Source organism: Crocuta crocuta, unplaced genomic scaffold (assembly GCF_008692635.1).
Source record: "Crocuta crocuta isolate KB4526 unplaced genomic scaffold, BGI_CrCroc_1.0 scaffold138, whole genome shotgun sequence".
Taxonomy (NCBI): domain Eukaryota; kingdom Metazoa; phylum Chordata; class Mammalia; order Carnivora; family Hyaenidae; genus Crocuta; species Crocuta crocuta.
Window position 1 is genome coordinate 6,340,069 of NW_027532585.1, and position 20,781 is coordinate 6,360,849.

The following is a 20,781-nucleotide window of genomic DNA, read 5'->3' on the forward strand; positions in this document are numbered from 1 at the left end:
AGCCTGCAGAAATGGGGAGTGCTATTAACAGTCACAACATACATTTACTGAGAAAACTAGTGCAGAGGAGAGAGTGGTAAAAATTTTTCAAGAAATAATGTCTGACAACTTCCTAAATTTGATGAAAAACATTAATGTACACTTCCAAAAAGCTCAATGAAATCCAAGCATGAAAAAAAAACAAGGAAGAGCCACACTCAGATATGAAATAGTAAAAAATGCTGAAGACCACAGAGAAAAGGAAAATCATAAAAGTAGCAAAAGGATGGCAATGCTTTTGCATACAAGGGAAACCCAACAGGACATAGAGCGGCGTTCTAAACGATAACATATGCAAACATATGCAAAGTGCTGAATAAAAAAAAAAAGTCAGAATATAGGGACTGGTGTAGAATGATGGAATAAGAGTTTTCTGACCTCGTCCTCCCACAAAAACAGACTTTATCAGCTTATTCAGGGACAAGAGTACCTTTGTAGGAGCCCAGAAGTGCAGAGAGAAGTCCCACGTCACTTAGAGCAAATCTTCCAAGAACAGGAGGAACAAGGGGGTGAGAAGAGCTTCCCATCACCACATCGCCTCTCCCCCAAGGCAAAACAGCTCACACCCAAGAGAAACGCCTTCAACCAACAATTACTCCCACGGGGGAAGTGAGAGCATAGTACGTGTCCAGCTGCCACAGCCAAGTGGGAGTATGTTCAACTAGACCACTTCTTTCTCATCCGATCCAGAACTATGAGAGGATTGGCAAAGGAAGAAAAAGGGCACTCACAGGGACGAGGGCACAGAACTCAGCAAAGAGCCAAGGTTTCTACTAATCACCTCATGAACTCCACCAAGAGGCCCATCCACGAACTTCATAGGATACATCACCTGCAAACATACCCCAAATAGCACAAACATGTCCCCAGCAATCCATAAATCCCTCCCCCATGTAGCTCACTTGAGCTTCTGCAGATGGTTCATGAGTACACACACCTGGCTCAACCCTGTTGCACTGGTAGAAGATGCATAACCCTGAACACTCCAAGCACTGCCCAAGGGAAGAAAATGGGAGGCCCTCAGCACTGGGCGTGGCTTTGCAGAATAGAGAAAATATAATATCCAAAATATATAAAAACTCATATAACTCAACAGAAAAAAGAACAATCCAATTAAACAATAGACAAATGATGCTGAAAAGATATTTTTCCAAAGAAGACATACAGACTGCCATGACATAAATGAAAAAGTGCTCAACATTCCTAATTATCAGGGAAATGCAAATGAAGCCAAAATGAGATATCATGTCACACCTATTAGAATGGCTATAATAAAAAGACAAGAAATAACAACTGTTGCTGAGGTTGTGGAGCAAAAGGTGGGAAAGTAAATTGGTTATAATCAGCTCGGAAAACTATACAGAGCTTCCTCAAACAATTAAAACAAGGACTACCAAGAGCTATCCTATAATCCAGAATCCCCGCTTCAGGGTATATGTCCAAAGGAAATGAAATCAGTATCTCAAAGATATATCTGCACTCTCATGGTCAATGAAGCAGTATTCATAGTAGCCAAGATGTGGAAACAACCTAAGTGTCCAACAAAATAAATGAAGAAAATGCACATAAATATAAATATTTATTATAAATATAAATATAATTATATATTATAAATATAAATATATAAATTAAATATATCATATATTATATATATTATAAATTTATATATATTATATAAATATATATTATAAATATATATAATATAGTTTCACTTTTTAAAAGCAGGAAATTCTGCCATTTACAACAACATAGATGAATCTGGAAAATATTTTTTAATGTGTACTTATTTTTGAGAGAGATAGAGAGTATAAGCAGGAGAGGGCAGAGAGAAGGAAGATGGGGGATCCAAAGTAGGCTCTGCACTGACAGAAGAGATCCCAATGTGGGGCTGAAACTCTCAAACCACAAGACCATGACCTGAGCTGAAGTGGGACACTTAACCAACTAAGCCAACCCAGGTGTCCCTGAATCTGGAGAATATTATGCCCAGTGAAATAAAGACAAATACGTCATGATCTCACCTATACGTGGAATCTAAAAACAGTCAAACTCAAAAGAGCAGAGAGTAGACTGGTGGTTGGCAAGNAAGCATTCAATATTTCAATTATGGAAGATAAATAAGCTCTGGAAATCTAATATACAGCATGGTTGCTATAGTTACTAAGACTGTTTTGTATACTTGAAATTTGCTAAGACAGTGAATCATAAGTCTTCTCACCATACAAACCAAAAACAATGGAAACTATGTAAGATGATGGTATGTTAATTAGGTTGACTATGGTAGTCATTTCACATGTATGTATATCTAAACATTATATATACACACATAAATATACACAATTTTTACCTACCAATTATACCTCAAGAAATCTGGAAAAAATGTCAACCTGGAATCTTTGTTTACAAAACTACCTCTCAAAAATGAACAAAATGAAGACATTACAAGGTGAACAAAAATTAATACATTTGTTGGTAGAAAATCTGCCTTGCAATATACTAAAGGAAGTTCAGTTCAGTTTGGGATCAGGCATATCAATCCAGAGTGCAAGAAAGGAAAAACAATTGTTATAAAACGACGCATAATACAAGTGCATTGTTGGACCTAAAACATATAGAAATGTAATATATTTGACAATAACAGCAAAGTGACAGATGGAAGCAAAACTCTGTTGAAGTAAGAAAATGATGCCAAATAGTAATGCAAATCAACAGGAACAAATAAAAAAGCACAAAAAATATTTAATAGCAAGTTTACATAAAAAATATATACATGCTCTTCTTTCTACTGTCTCTTTGAGATACAAAATTATATAAAATTAGTATAATAACAATATATTATTGAGTTTGCAACATATATAGATTATATATATATATATATAATCATACCACAATAAAAGATGAAAAAGGAAATAGAGTTCTAAAAGAGTAACAATTTTATATTTCCCTGCAGTTAGGTTAGTAGAAGTCTGATGCATATTCTGATATACTTCTGATATGATAAGCCCTAAACCAACACTAAAGAAGTAAATAAGATTATATTTTTTAAAAATATTAAAGAATTAAAATGTTACACTAGAAAATATTTACTTAATGCAAAAAGAGCAATAAAAAGGAGTAACTTTTAAAAAGCATTATCTACAATAACAAATGAGATATTTAAGAAAGAGTAAAATGGGAGACAATTTACTATATCAAAAATAACTTTAAATTAAAGCTATTATATATACAAATAAAAGGCATATAACTGTGAGACAAGATTAAAAAGAACGGGTACCAACTATATGCTCTCTCCAAGAAACATACTTTAGGTTGAAAGGTACAAACATATTGAAAGAAAAGGATAGAAAAACATTCTATGCAGATAATAAACATAAGAAAGCTAGAGTAGCTATAATATGAAACAAAACAGACATAAAAACAAAAACGTTCCTAGACTTCAATAGCGATATGTTACAGTGATAAAAGGACCATTCCATCACCAAGGTCTGGCAATTATAAACATATATGACTTTACAACAGAACCCCCCAAAATGAGGCAAAAACGAGCAGAATAGAAGAAATAGATAAATCAATAATAAATAGTAGCAAACTTCAATACTAACTTTCAAAAATGAATTGAAATGATCAACGAGGAAATACATATGACTAATACCACAAACCAACTGGACCTTACAGACATATGAAGAACATACAGACCACCAATATACACAGTCTTTGTCGAAGTACACATATAACATTCTCTAAAAGAGACCATATGGTAGGTCATAAAATAAACCTCAATATATTTAAAAGGATTAATATCATACAAAGTATTCCCTCTGATCACAATGGAATGAAATTAGAAATAACTAATAGAAAGTTATTTGAGACACAATAACCAAATTATGGAGCAGCACAAATGTCCATTAACTAAAGAATGAATAAAGAAGATGCAGGGTATGGGTGTGTGGGTGTACATATGTGTGTGTGTGTTTGGGTATATAACGGAATATTATTCAGCCATAGAAAAGAATGAAATCTTGCCAGTTGCAATGACATGGATGGAGCTAGAGACTATAGTGCTAAGTGAAATAAGTCAGTCAAAAAAAGGCAAATACAATACGATTTCACTCATATGTGGAATCAAGGAAAACAAGAAAGGGCGCCTGGGTGGCTCAGTCAGTTGAGCAACAGACATCAGCTCATGATCTCACTATTTGTAAATTCAAGCTCTATGTCTGCCTCTGTGCTGACAGCTCAGAGCTGGAGCCTGCTACAGATTCTATATCTCCCTCTCTCTCTGCCCCTCCCTTGCTCACGCTGTCTCGTTCTCTCTCAAAAATAATTAAACATTTTAAAAATTAAAAAAAAAAAAGCAAAGGAAAAAAGAGAAACAAACCAAGAAATACTTTAATGTTTATTTGTCCATGCAAGAGCAGGGAAGAGGCAGAGAGAGAGGGAGAGAGACAGAATCCCAAGCAGGCTCCATAGCATGAAGCCCAACGCAGGGCTCACTCTCACAAACTGGGAAATCATGACCCAAACCCAAATCAAGAGTCAGACACCTACCCAACTGAGCCACCAAGGTGCCCCACGAAACGGACTCTTAACTATAGAGAACAAACTGAAAACAAATAGAGAATAAGTTATAGAGGATAAACAAACCAGAGGGGAGGTAGATGAGGCAGATGAGTGAATTAGGTGATGGGAATTAAGGGGCACACTTGTGATGAGCACCAGGTGATGTATGGAAGTTCTGAATCACTATATCGGACACTTGAAACTATATTACACTGTAGGCTAACTATAATGGAATTAAAATAATTAAAACAAAAAGAAGTTATTTGAAAAAAATCACAAATATGTGGAAATGAAACACTCCAAAGTAATAAATGGGTCAAAGAAAAAATCCTAAGCATATTAGAAAATACTTTGAGATGAATGAAAATGAAGAAAAAACAAAAATAGAATATACCAAAAGCAATACTTTAGAGGGAAATCTATATTTGTAGACAAATGTGTTTAAAGAGAAAATGAACTACTGGGACCTCATCAAAATAGAAAGCTTCTGCACAGCAAAGGAAACAATCAGCAAAACTACAAGGCAACTGACAGAACGGAAGACGAGATTTGCAAACGACAAATCAGATAAAGGGTTCATATCCAAAATCTAAAAGAACTTATCAAAGTTAACACTTCAAAAACAAATAATCCAGTGAAGTAATGGGCAAAAGACACGAATAGACATTTCTCCAAAGAAGACATCCAGATGGCCAACCAACACATGAAAAGATGCTCAACATCACTCATCATCAGGGAAATACAAATAAAAACCACAAGGAGATACCACCTCACACCTGTCAGAACAGCTAACATGAACAACTCAGGCAACAACAGAGGTTGGGGAGGATGTAGAGAAAGAGGATCTCTTTTACACTTCTGGTGGGAATGCAAACTGGTGCAGCCACTCTGGAAACCAGTATAGAGATTCTACCAGTATAGAGATTCTTCAAAAAATAAAAATAAAAATACCCTACAACCCAGCAATTACACTACTAGGTATCTATCCAAGGGATACACATGTGCTGTTTCAAAGGGACACATGCACCCCAATGTTTATAAGCATCACTATCAACAATAGCCAAAGTATGGAAAGAGCCCAAATGTCCATTGATGGATGAATGGATATAGAAGATGTGGTAGATATAAATACAATGGAGTATTACTCGGCGATCAAAAAGAATGAAATCTCGCCATTTGTAACTATGTGGATGCAACTAGAGGGTATTATACTAACCAAAATCAGTCAGAGAAAGACAAATATCATATGACTTCACTCATATGAGGACTTTAGACACGGAACAGATGAACATAAGGGAAGCGAAGCAAAAATAATATAAAAACAGGGAGGCTCTTAAATATGGAGAATAAACAGAGGATTACTGGAGGGGTTGTCGGAAGGGGGATGCACTAAATGGTTATGGGACATTAAGGAATCTACTCCTGAAATCATTGTTGCACTATATGCTAACTAACTTGGATGTACTAAAACCTATTTTTTACTGAAATATTAGGAGTTTGAGACATCTCAAGTTATTGTGATCCACAATCTATTGTGAGAGAGACAGCCACCAGGATACTGAGCCACCCAGGTGCCCAAAACCACTGAATTGTTTACTTTAAGTGTGTAGATTTTATGGTATATGAATTACATCTCACTAAGACTATATTAAAAGAAAGAATATTGGGTTTTTGTAATAAATTACTACACGTGGCTTCATCTAGAAATTTGACTCCCATTCTCAAGACATCTATAGATTCAAAATTATACCACTGTCAAATATAAAGAACTTTAAAGTTGAATATTTTAAACATAGTATATTTTCCTTTTAAAAACTAGCAATCATTTCTTTTTACAAAATAAACACTATACAGTAAATAATAAAAAAAATACATGGTTCAAGGAAAAAAATATTCAGCTACCAGAGCTACCAGAGAGAAACGTAAGCTGAAAATAGTTTTAATGTAATGATTAAGCAGATAGGATTTATCCACGTATGCAAGGCTGATTAAACATTTGAAGGTCAAGTGATGTAATCTATCCCATCAACAGGATAAAGAATAATCATATGTTCATATCAAAAGATACAAAAATCTCATGACAAAATCCAACATCTATTCATGATTTTAAAAAAAAACCTCTCAGCAAACTAGGAAGAGAAGGGAACTTCCTCAGCATGATAAAGAACATCTACTAAAAAAACTCATATTTTATGATGAGAAACTAGATTCTTTCCTTCTAAGAAAAGGAACAAGGCAAAACCACCCTTATTCAATACCGTACTGAAAGTTCTAGCCAATGCAGTAAGACAAAAAAAGGAAATGAAAGATATACAAAATGGAAAGAAATAAATTAGACTGTCTTTTTGCTCACAGGTGATATGCCTGTCTATGTAGAAAATCCCAAAGAATCAACCAGAAAATCCCAGGTATAGCAAAGTTGAGGAATACAAGCTTAATAAACCAAAATCCATTGCTTTCTTATATACCAGCAATGAACAATGAATATTTGAAATTTAAGGCACACACCATTTATATTAGCACCAAAAAAAATAAAATGAGTAAAAATCTAATATATATATAAGATCTATATGAGACAAATTATAAAATTACAATGAAAGAAATCAGAGTTATCTTTTGATCTAGGTTTCTCATTGTCAGAAGGGATTTACAAATATGAAAGAGGAAAGCAAGAATAAATCCTGTGATGTGGTACTGCATCATTATGCAGTTTAGACAGACAGGGTTTAGGCAGACAGATGTACAGAGATACAGATATATACATATTTCTATAAACAGATACAAACATACATGTTTGCATATTTCCTGGCTCTATCTTCTAAGACCATCTGTAAATACATCAAAAAAAAAAAAAAAAAGCAATAAACAAGCCAAGGGCCCTAATGTTGGTTTCTAAACAATATTCTTCACTAAAGGAATGTGAGTTCCTTGAGGAAATTACTTATTCCATCAAGGAATGAACAAGATGTGCATGGAATTTTTTTTTTTTTGCATGTGTGCCAGAAAGTGAATGAGTGCACAAAAAACAATGAGGGCATGTCTAAATGGGGACAGTAGCCAGACAGAAAGAAGTTCGCACTGCCCAATTCTGGGACAGTCTGAGCAACAAAATAGAGAAGAAAAGCAATAGATCACAAAACACTGAATAAAATAAAAATCTATCATATCATACTTATTTAGGTGAAGAAAAATTCAGGGGGAATTTAGAAGGAATAATAAAATTAGATATCACCATTCAGTAACCATGATAGTAATAACTTTCACACATGAATGTTCGGTAGATGCTAAAATGATTAGGTAAAAGTTTTTAATAAAAAACAGAATACTTACATAGTCTAAAAGTATCTCTCCACGGCTGTTTATTAATTTACAAAGGAAAAATTGAGCCTTTACAGTTGAGAAAAACTGGAATCATTTTAAACACAACTTTAACCAATATATAAAATTACTCTCTAAAGGAATGTTCATAGCAGCCTCATTCATGATATCCTAAAGTGAAAACAACCCAAATGTCCATCACCTCATGAGTGGATAAACAATATGTGCTATATTCATGCAATGAAATATTATTCAGCTATACAAAAGAGTGTAGTATTAAAACATGCCAGTGTGAAGGAATTCTGAAAACATTATGCTAAGTGAAATAAACCAGACACAAAAGGACACATATTGTATGTTACCTTTATATGAATATCACAAATAGGCAAATCTAGAGACAGAAAGTAGATCAATGGTTTCTAAGAGATGGAAAGAGAGTGTTTAGGGAGGTATGTGATTTCTTCTGGGGTGATGGAAATACTCTGGCATTAGTAATGATGTTTGCAAAACATGAATATACTAAAAACCCTGAACTGTACATTTTTAAAATGGTTAAAATGGAGAATTTTATGTTATATGAATTTTATCTCAATAAAAATTATTTTTCAAAAAAAATCATAGAATGACGCATTTTGGTATTCTACCAAAAATGAAAAGCCTGAAACTAATCCTAAGGAATCATCCCAAATTGGGTACATTCTTCAAAATAAAGACTGAAATTGTCCCAGATTTAAGAAGACTACAAAGGCATGACAACTAAACACTGTGTTGGATACTGGATAGGGATCCTAAATCACGAAAGGATACCCAAACCTGACAAGAAAAAGAACCTCAAAACCTAAGAAGGATATTATGAGAAGGGGAAACCACAGGCAATTTCACATATGAACATAAGTGCAAAATTTATTAAGAAACCAAATTCAGCAGTAACAAAGTGCTGTATTTTTTATAAAAGACAATAGTGCAATTGGAAATGTTAAATAAAATCTATAGGTTAGATTAGTAAATTCCATTAATTTTATTTCCTAAACTTGATACCTATACTGTGATTATGGAAAAGAATGTTCTTGTTTTTTAGTAAACACATATAAAATTTTTAGATTTAAAATGGCATCATGTCAGCAACTCACTCTTAGTTGAGAAAAAATAATAAATGATAGATAGATAGTAATAGTGTCTAAAAATAAATAACAGGAACATAATTACAGATGCTGCTGATCTCTTAGAGATTCTAAGAGAACATAATGAACACCATTATAAAAATTTAACTGAAGACACTGATTTCTTGGATTAATTTCTGAAAATATATCTCATCAAAACTTATTCACGAATAAAAATAGCATCTAAATAGATCTGTAACTACTACTGAATTTAGTAGTTAGAATTATATACGCAAAATTGCTTTCAGACACTTGACTTAAAGGTTATTGCCATAAAACATTAAGGAAAAAATAGTTCCAGTCTTATCAATACTGTTTCAAAGTATTAAAGAGAATATTCTTCAATTCATTTTATGAGCCCCACATAACCTTACCACAAAGAGCTGACAAGAATATTCAAGAAAACCACACACAAATCCACATACTAACATCAATTTAAAAATACTTATTAAAATATTAGCAAACCAAAAAACAAGTAATACATTTTGATGAAATTTGACTTAACCCAAATCTGGGGTTAATTGTAGGTTATTAATAACATAATTAAAATAACTTCCCACAGTAAATTATTCAGTAGAAAAATCAGATAATCATCCCAAAAAATACCTTTGATGAAATCCATCCATTCATGATAAAATAAACCCTTAGCAAACCAGAGAGAAAAGGAATCTTTCTTAAAAACATCTACAAATCCCACAGTGAACATCATTCTTATTGGAGAAAAACCAAAAGCATTTCATCAAAGCTCAGAACTAATAATGGATGCCTGTTAATTTCTATTCAACACTGAGCTAGAGGTTGCTGCTGAAATGATAAGGTAAGAAGAACAGAAAGCTGTAAGACCCACACAGGAGGAAACAAAACTACCATTATTTGCAAATAATCTGATCATCTTTATAGTAGATGATTATTTATTATTTATAATTTACAACTTAACAGCTGTAACAGTCAACTAAGTAATATTTTTTCAAGTGAAAGAAAACAGATTTCAGCTATACCTAGAAAAATTATAAAGTTAAGTAGTGAGTCTAATGATAATGCTTCTGTGGTACTATATTAATTCTGTACTTTAAAAAATCTTTGAAATTACATTTACTTAAAATGTGCTTAGGAGAGAATGGGAGTCAAATTTCTAGATGAAGCCATGTGTAGTAATTTATTACAATAAATACTAAACTAAAAAATATCTATACATAAGTTATTAAAATACAGCAAGTAGTTAGACATAAAAGTAACATAAAAAACTGCATCTCCATGTATCAGCCCAAAATGAAATGAAGAGATAATGTACTGGTTGAATGGCGCCCCCCCCTCAAAATTCATGTCCACCTCAAACCTCAGAATGAGACCTTATTTGGAAATCAGGTCTTTGTAGAAGTAATTAGCTAAGTAAAATGAGGTCTCACTAGATTAGAGTAGGCCCTAAATCCAATGGTTGGTGTCCTCATAAGAAGGCCATATTAAAGCGCGGTAGGCCAGCCAGCGGCGCTGGGAAGTGGGGACGTTGTTGTCGCTGTTAGTGTTTTTGTGGCATGGCTCTGTGGGAGCGGGACCTTAAAGATAGCCACAATGGCTGAAAATGGGGATAATGAAAAAATGGCTGTTCTCGAGACCAAAATCTGTCATCAAATTGAGTATTATTTTGGTGACTTCAATTTGCCATGGGACAAATTTTTAAAGGAACAGATTAAACTGGATGAAGGCTGGGTACCTCTGGAGATAATGATAAAATTCAATAGGTTAAACCGTCTAACAACAGACTTTAATGTGATAGTAGAAGCACTGAGCAAATCAAAGGCTGAACTCATGGAAATAAGTGAAGATAAAACTAAAATCAGAAGATCTCCAANAGCTAAATTACAAGCTAAACAAGAGCAAGAAGAAAAACAAAAGTTAGCAGAACATGCTGAAATGAAATCTCTAGAAGAAAAGATTGGCTGTTTGCTGAAGTTTTGGGGGGACTTAGATGATCAGACCTGTAGAGAGGATTTGCACATCCTTTTCTCAAGTCATGGTGAAATAAAATGGATAGACTTTGTCAGCGGAGCAAAAGAGGGGATAATTCTTTTTAAAGAAAAAGCTAAGGAAGCATTGGATAAAGCCAAAAATGCAAATAATGGTAACCTACAATTAAGGAACAAAGAAGTGACTTGGGAAGTACTAGAAGGAGATGTGGAAAAAGAAGCATTGAAAAAAATCATTGAGGATCAACAAGAATCTCTAAACAAATGGAAGTCAAAAGGTCGCAGATTTAAAGGAAAAGGAAAGGGAAATAAAGCTGCCCAGACTGGGTCAGCTAAAGGAAAAGTACAGTTTCAGGGCAAGAAAACGAAATTTGAGAGTGATGATGAACATGATCAAAATGGTGCATCCGGACCGGCAAAAAGAACCAGAGAAGAAACAGACAAAGAAGAACCTGCATTAAAAAAACAGAAAACAGAAAATGGTGCTGGAGACCAGTAGTTTAGTAAAAAAAATTTTTTATTCATCTTAATTAGATTTTAAGCTGCTTTTGTCTTTAGAGGCTTTTAAAAAGAAAACCGAATTAGGTCCACTTCAATATCCACCTGTAAGAAAAGAAAATTTTTTGTTGTTTAACTTGTCTTTTTTGTTATCCAAATGAGGATTTTTTTTAAATGTATAGTTCTGTTTGTGTTATTTCAAATGATTTAAATATCAAAAGATTCTTCCATTAAATTGCCTTTGTAATATGAGAATGTATTAGTACAAACTAATAAAATATGTACTATATAAAAAAGAGCAAAAAAAAAAAAAAAGAAGGCCATATGAAAACATACACACAGACACAGGAAGGAGGTAATGTGAAAACAGAGGCAAATATTAGACTGATGAGTGCAGTCACCACTAAAGAACTTTAGTTACCCAGAGTTACCAGATGCTGTAAAAGGCAAGAAAGGAGTCTTCCCCAGAGCCTTTGGAGGAAGTATGACCCAGCTGTCACCTTGATTTCAGACTTCTAGCCTACAGAACTGTGAGAAGATAAATTTCTGTAGTTGAAAGCCATCAAATTTGTGGTAATTTGTTCTCAGCCTTAGAAAACTAATAGAGATATCGTCTAGAAAAGTATAAAAAAGTAAACACCTAATAATAATTCTAACAAAAATTTATTTCTATTACAGGTCATTAAAGGAATGGACTTTTCACTAAATTGTCCACATTTTAAAAAGTGGGTCCACATTTCTAAAAAGTGGATCACTACCCAGTTGGATTAAAAAATAAATATGAGAAGCAAAACTATAAAATGTTGGTAGGAAATATAGAAAAAGTTGAAGTAGGAAAGCATTTGTAAAAGACATAAAATACAACCCATAAATGAAAAGACTGATCCTTTCCATATTAAAATTAAAAGTTCTATTCATGAAACAACACCATAAAAAGAGCAACTGAAAATCCACAATCTGGGAGAGAACAGGTTTACAAAGTATACAACTAACAAAAGATTAATATCAAAAAGAAGGATACACAAAACAACTAATATGAAAAAATGGGCAGAAGAGATATATGGACAATGAACATGAAAAGACGTAATCGGGGAAATGCAAATTAAAACCAAGTGGGGACACCATGTCATACCCATCATACTGACCAAATTTATTTTAAAAATGAAACAACACCAAATTTTGGAGTGCTGTAGAGGACTGGAAACTCCCTTTTCACGACTAGTGGGAATATAAATTAGTAAAATGATGTTTGAGTATAGTTGAGTAATGACACTGCCTATCACCAAGCATTTATAATACTAAGGAAATAGGCTAGAGAAACCTGTATATGAAACAGGAGAAGACTAAATAAGAACATATATAATTGTTCATGATAGCAAAACTTGGTATATTCCAAATACTATCCACAGTAGAACAGAAAATATAAAAAGGATCTATATATATCTAACATTGTGGTTCTAATCTTTCTCTATACCAAACCTACTCCTCCCATTAATGCCAACTCCATGCTTGCAGGTTGAGACCAAAAGTCTAATTCATCTTTCACTTGTCCTCTCCTCTACTCTATTTCCAATCCCTTTGTCTATCCAATCTCTCTTGGCTCTACCTTGAAAATATATTCAGAATCCGACCAGCCCTCAAAACTAGCACACTGCCTCCTCGGTCCCAAATGTTATCATCTATTTCCTAAATTATTACAATAGCCTCCTAACCAGCGTCCTTGCTTCTGCTCTTGTATTATAATCACAACACAGCAGCCAAAGTGATCCTATAAAAACCTAAGTCAGAGCATCTTACATCTCTATTTAACACCCTCAATGGCTTCCTATATTGGAGGAAAAGAAAATCCTTATAATGACCTCAATGACTCTATGTGACAGTGTTCCCAATTACCACTTGAAGCTCATTTTCTACCACTTCTCCCAACCCATTCTAAAACTCTCCAGTCCAGCTATTCCAAATGATAAGCATATTCTCATTTCAAGGTTTTTAAACTAGCTTTCCACTTGTTCCTCAGATTCTGGCATGACCCCCTTCCTGACTCTTTCAGGTCTCTACTCACATGTGGTCTTTGTGATGTCTTCTCTCACTATCCTATTTAAATTCAACAAGCTGAAACTCTTAGCCTCTTTCATCATGCCGGTTCCTCCATAGCACTTATTACCATTTAAATACACTTTATTTCCATTTTTATTATCTACCCTCCCCTATTAAAATATATATCCAACACATGTGATTTTTAAAAAGGTATCTAAGGAAAGCATACAATGCTTTATAATAGATGCAAAATTCATAAACAGACACACCTAATGAGTGGTTTGCTTACCAATACATATTTTTAAAAAACAATGGAACATAGGGGAGTTCTATTGTTAGTTTCCTGAGGAACATCCACACTGTTTTCCAGAGGGGCTGTACCAGTTTACATTCCCACCAACAGTGTAGGAAGGTGCCCGTTTCTCCACATCCTCGCCAGCATCTAGAGTTCTCTGATTTGCTCATTTTAGCCACTCTGACTGGCATGAGGTGGTATCTCAGTGTGGTTTTGATTTGTATTTCCCTGATGAGGAGGGATGCTGAGCATCGTTTCATGTGTCTGTTGGCCATCTGGATGTCCTCTTTGGAGAAGTGTNACAATGGAAAGCAAGGAAATAATTAACACAATATTAAGAATAATGGTTATTGCTTTCAGGGATAATGAAGGGAATGCTATTATGGTGACACACATAAGGTCTTCTGGGAGTGTTGCAAGGTCATCTTAGCTCAGGTAGACGAGATGTTTACTTCATCATTGTTCTAAAACTATCTATGAATGCTTTCCAATAGTCTTTTGTCCATATGTAATATTTCTCAGTTTTTCAAAGAGTACAAGGAAAAAAGATAAGTACTATACATCTCAAAATTGCCTTAAAAAGTAGAGCTATAGAGATCACTATTTCTTCAGATTATCCATATGAGATTTTAACCATATTTTCCTAACTTCCAAATCCCATAACATATCATGGTGTTTATAAAGACAATAATCTTTTTCACCTATATATTTTGTTCATTTTAATAAATTTGCTCTACTACTTCTTTATACATATGTATATTTCTATTACTTCCCACATATTAATGAACCATGAAATTTTAAATCATCTATCTTCTATCTTAAAATTATTCTCAACACAGTACTTGATACAGAGTCAACAATTTTTGTTGAAAAGATTTCAGACACTCATCATGCAGAGAAATAAGCAAGAATGAAGACCATGAATAGCATGGTCATCAGTATTTACTAAAATGTGTTAACAACATATTTATAAAATTGTCCTGTATCACTTTTCAAAATCTCTGACAGCTAAAATTTTAGATAAATCACAAAAACTCAATAATTTAATAAAACAGCTTTGAATACTGTTTTATTCAATATAAAAATATAAATATAACCTCCATTATATCAAATTTAAGAAGCTAAAAGAACTCATTCTATGTAACCAGATGAAGCATCATTATAAAAACACATTTTAAGTAAATGTAATTTCAAAGATTTTTTAAAGTACAGAATTAATATAGTACCACAGAAGCATTATCATTAGACTCACTACTTTATAATTTTTCCAGAAATATAGCTGAAATCTGTTTTCTTTAACTGGAAAAAATATTACTTAGTTGACTGTTACAGCTGTTAAGTTGTAAATTATAATGCTTAAAATGTTCCTTATGTGTTAAAACTTATTATGTCTTTTCACAGGTTAAAAGAACACAGCAGTATTCAACAAAAGGTCAAGAAAATCTGAGGCTTCCACTATCACAAAAAAGCCTCCTACTGTAAGCTCTATAAACACATAACTGCAAAGAACGTTAGGAGATCTCTTATTTAACAAGGCTAAGAAATCAAGACCACAATGGTTCTGGTACCCAAAATTATTACAGCAAAGTTGAAATCTCTTAAATGATAATACCAAATAATAAAACACCCTAACACTATAAGAGGAATCATTTTTGAGAAATAGAAATTCCTACAAATACAGGATGTTTGTTTGTTCTCTTACTCTTTAAATGTAAAAAAAACAGACTCAACTAGTCCTGAGGTAGGAGGGTAGCAGCAACGGCTCTGGGTGTCTCCAAACGTTTATGTCTCAATCCTTTTATAACAATGACAAAATAATGTATTTTGGTAACTATACATTGAAAATTGACCTTTCATTATTCCAAATTACCCTAAACCATTAGCATATAATATCAAACCTGTAAACACAAATCACAGATTTCTATTTTTTTAAATAAAGTTTTATTAAGTATAACATATATATCATATATACATCACACAAATTGTAAGGATATAGTTCAATGACTTATCACAAAGTGAACACATTTGTGTAACCACTTCAGAACCTTCCCTGTTGCTCAACCCAATCACTACCCTATTCTTCCTAGCCAAAGACAATCCCTATCATAACTTCTAAAACCATAGTTTAGTATTTCCTAGTGCTAAACTTCATTTAAATGTAATCATAGCATATTCTTTTGATTCTGACTTCTTTTGGTCAACATTATTTTGGGGAGATACAACTGCATGGATGCATAGAGATGATTCTTTCATTTTCATTACTGCATAGCATTCCATTGTAAGAGTGTATGACTTATCTACTGGAACTGATGACAGATATTCCACTTGTTTACGATTATTGATTTTTCAAAAAAATGCTGTCACATGGATCCTATATGACTATAGTGCAAACATATGCATTTGTTGAATACCTAACTAAGATAACTATTTCAACAGATTCATACATTACATATGAGTGAGTGTATTGAAATTTAGCATAAACTGTCGAAAGTTAGTGCTTCTACCAGTTTCTACCCACTTGATGTTAGCAGTCTTATAAATTTTAGCCATTTAAGTGGATTTGTAGTGGTACTTCAATGTCTTAAATTGTTCTAGTGACTAACAAAGTTGAGCAAATATGTATTTTGGCCATCTGAATATCCTTTTACATGATATATCCATTCAAGACTCTTACACATTTTCTATTGAGTTAGTTGACATTGTGTTGATCTACTTTTCTACTCTTTCAGGAAGACAGTCCTTTGTTGGCTTTATGTGCTGGAAATACCTCCCCACTGCAACCTGCCTTTTCACCTTACTTTTAGATATTTTTAGATGTATATAGTTTGGTTTATAATTTCTCAGATATTAATAGTATTTAAATCTATCTTAAAAGTCTTTCTCTGTCAATGATATAGATATTTGCCCATGTCATCTTCTACAATACTTATTATTCTACTTTCCATATTTAGATCTACAAATGATCTCAAACTGATTTTTGTGTATGGTGTGAAGTAGGGCCCATTACTCATTCGTTTATCTTACTGCCCCACAATAATTTATCATAAAAATATCTCTGTAGCTCAAGTTTCTCATAAATTAAATGTCCATAAATGTGTAGGTCTGCCTATGGAATTCCTATTTGCCACATTGGTCTACCTCTTTATCTTTGCAACAACACTTAAATACTATAGCTTCAAAATCATGAGATTTGGTAAAGAAGTCCTCTAGCTCTGTCCTTCTTTGTTTCAGCTATGATTGGTCCTTTTTATTTTCAGATAAATTTTAGAATATGCACGTCTATTTCTAAATATATTTTTTGATGTAGTTTTGTCTGGGATTACATTAAATTTACATATCAATTTGGGAAAACAGACATATCTATGGTATTCAATTTTTCAATTACCATAATATATCCTCCATTTATTTGTCTTACTTATTTCTCACAATAAGGTTTTACAATATCTATGTAAAGTTCCTGCATACATATCATTGCATTTACTCTGTAGGTGTTAATGCTCTTATGAAAATATAAATCATACTGCTTTAAAGTTACTGTTTTCAAATAACCAACTTTGTTGATTTTTTTAAGCTATACAGATCATCTTCATCATAGGTTTCTTTTCTATTTCACTAATTTGTATCTTATCTCATATTCTCTTCTTTTTTCCTATCTTTATTTACTCTTTTAGGATTAATCTGTCCTTTTTCTAATTTCTCAAGATTATGTTTACACCACTGATTTTCAGGCTTTTAAAAAATCTTTTCTAATAAATGCATTTAAAGTTATAAATGTCCCTCTTGGTGACACCATACACATTTTGATCTGTCTTCATTCAGTACAAAATATTTTCTAATTTTTAGTATAATTTCTTAGACCAATTATTTTTAAGAAATTTATTAGGGGTTTCCTAGTAACTTTTGTGTTCATTTCAATTACACTGTATGATTTGAATCTTCTTAAATTTGTTGAGACTAACATAAAAACCCACCATATGGTATATTTTGGAAAATGTTTCATATGTACTTGAAAACACTGTATATTCTGCAGTCACAAGATAATATGTTCTCAAATATCAAAGAACACAAATTTATTAATTAGGCTGTTGAAATCATATATGTCTTTACTGTTTTGGTATTTTTATTTTTTGTCTCATGCTATCACTTATGCTATTTGACATATATGTCAAGACATATATGCATTAAAAATATCCCAGTATGACTTACCAAGACAAATGCATTAAAAATATCCCAGTATGACTTGTCCCTTTTATTCTGTCAAATATTACTTTATTTAACACAGTATTATAAGGTACATATAAATTCATTCTTATGTCTCTTAGGTAGATGCCTGACTTAAATTCTTACCTGTCTGATATTAGTAAAGCTACACCAACTTTCTTTTGTTCACCAATTGTGTATCTTTTTTCCATTCTTTTACTTTCAATTTTTCTAAATATGCTTATATTTTGTATCTTTGTATGCAGCATGGGCTAGGTTTTGTTTTATACCAAATCCAAAAATCCTTACCTTTTGACTAAAGTATTTAGTCTCTCACATTTAGTATAATTTGGAATATGTATTTCCTTACATTAGTGTCATTACTGACATATATAGAGTTAAATACATCATCCTCTTACTTCCTAACTTTGTCTTTTGCCATTCTTTTTGTCTTCTCCCAAATCCATTAACTAGTATTCTCATTTTCCCTTCTATTAGCTTGTTAGATATGCAGTTTTACATTTCTTTTTGTTACCTAATGATTACAAATAAATCTTTAGTTATTGTCTACTATAAATTAGTTCTTTTATCAATCTCCACTTATCACAATAACCTCAGTATTTGGAACACCATTTACCTTTTTCCTGACTTATGTGTTATTACCATCATGCTTTTAAATTTTATATACATTTAATCCTCTATTTTGATTATAGTTTAATTTACTCTTAATTTCTCTATTCCTTCTAGTACCTGGGATCATTTTTCTTCTACTTCATTATCATTTCCTTTATTATTTCCTTTATTGCAGAAGAATATTATTAAATTCTTTTTATTTTTGCTTTTCTGGAACTATCCTTATTTTGCTCTCAATTTTCAAGGATATTTCACTGGGTGCAAAATTTTAGGCTAATGATTATTTTCTTTCAGCAATTTGAAGACACTATGTCTTCTGGACTTCATTTTTTCAGTTAAGAAATCAGTTGTCACTCCTAATGTTGTTCCTTCAAAGAGAATATGATTTTTTTTCCCTTTGACTGCTTTGAAATTTTTTCTTCATGTTTGGATTTTCATTTGTTTCACCATGATGTTTCTAAGTATAAATTCCTTTGTAGCTATTCCCCTTGGACATCATGGAATTTTTTCTATTTGTTGCTTGATGTTCTTTATCACTTTTGAAAATTCTCAGTCATTAAGACTGCAAATAGTGCTCTACATTATTTTCTCTATTTTTCCCTCTTGACTCCAATTACATATATGTTAGGTCATTGTTACAGGTCCCTTACATTTCCTTCCCTATTTTATTTTTCATTCTTCCCTTTCTTTATTTCAGTATGGGTATTTCCTTCTAACCTATTTCCATGTCATTAATTCCCTCCTCAGCTGTATCTAACCTGTTGTTAAACCTATCTAAGGAATTTTTCATTCATTTCCATAAATTCCATCTGGTTCTTTAGTCAAGTTTCTACTTGTCTCTTAATATTTTCTACCTTCTATTTTTCTTTTTTTTTAAATTTTTTTAAAATGTGTTTTATTTATTTCTAGGAGAGAGTGAGAGAGACAGCGTGAGCAGGGGAGGGTCAGAGAGAGAGGGGGTCACAGATTGAAACATGCTCCAGGCTCTGAGATGGCAGTCAGCACAGAGCCCGACGTGGGGCTCGAACCCACGAACCGCGAGATCATGACCTAAGCGAAAGTCGGATGCTTAACCGACTAAGCCACCCAGGTGCCCCATTCTACCTTCTATTTTAAAGTTTCTGTCTGAAAATACCATTATCGTATAGCTATGCTTCTAATGGCTATTTCATATCTTGTCTTTTTCTAAGCTTTATCATTTAATTTTGTCAGATACTTCATGTTTTTTAAAGAAATAATTTGATGCTATATACAATATTATCTTCCTCAAGGGTGGAACCAGTTCTGAAGTGATAAAAACCTAAAATCAACCTGTACAATGCATATATTTGCTCTCACATATATATTAAAGTATGTATCATGCGTATTTGTCTCTGAAATAATTTAANTTTAACAAGCATCAAAACTTTAAGAATGCTAAAAACATTAAGAATAATAGAAAAATATTTTAGTGCTCACTGATATTTTTCAAAAACAAAGAACCCAGTACAATATTAAAGTGCTGTTTGTATCTATATTTCTTTTATTTTCTTAAATAGCTTATTGTAAAGTTGGTTTCCATATAACACCCAGTACTCATCCCAACAAGTGTCCTCCCCCATGCCCATCACCCCCTTTCCCTTTCCCCCACCCCCATCAGCCCTCAGTTTATTCTCAGCATTCAAGAGTCTCTCATGGTATGTATCTATATTTCTAATAAGGTGCTGAAAATATTTACAAATTATTTTAATAAGTCTTTTAAATGAAAAGTACTCAATGTTATTTGTGCATATACTAAAATTGCTAAGATTGCTAATTACATTCTTCCATGCTGTGGGAAATTTTCAGGAACGGAAACATGTAAAAATATGAGCAAATTCCATTCAAGTGATAAGCAACAAGTAACACTCATTTGACTTCATTCAAATAATACCCATGGCTCTCTTTTCTATTTACATCTACTAATATCCTTCCCAGAACATTGCTATAGCCATTATTATTACTGTGAACTATGATGCATCATTTCCTTTTTGGTTGATACAGTAGTTATAATATATGCAAAAATCTGTTAAGCAGATTGATAATGCCTTACTCACTA

At 32.8% G+C, this 20,781-nt stretch overlaps 1 protein-coding gene and 1 pseudogene across 1 annotated transcript in view; one reads left to right on the plus strand and one right to left on the minus strand.

Moving 5' to 3' along the window:
- Positions 1–20,781, minus strand: part of ATRNL1 (attractin like 1) — a 767,076-nt gene that overhangs the window by 638,047 nt on the left and 108,248 nt on the right. The window lies entirely within an intron of this gene.
- Positions 10,647–11,834, plus strand: LOC144244259 (lupus La protein homolog pseudogene; annotated as a pseudogene).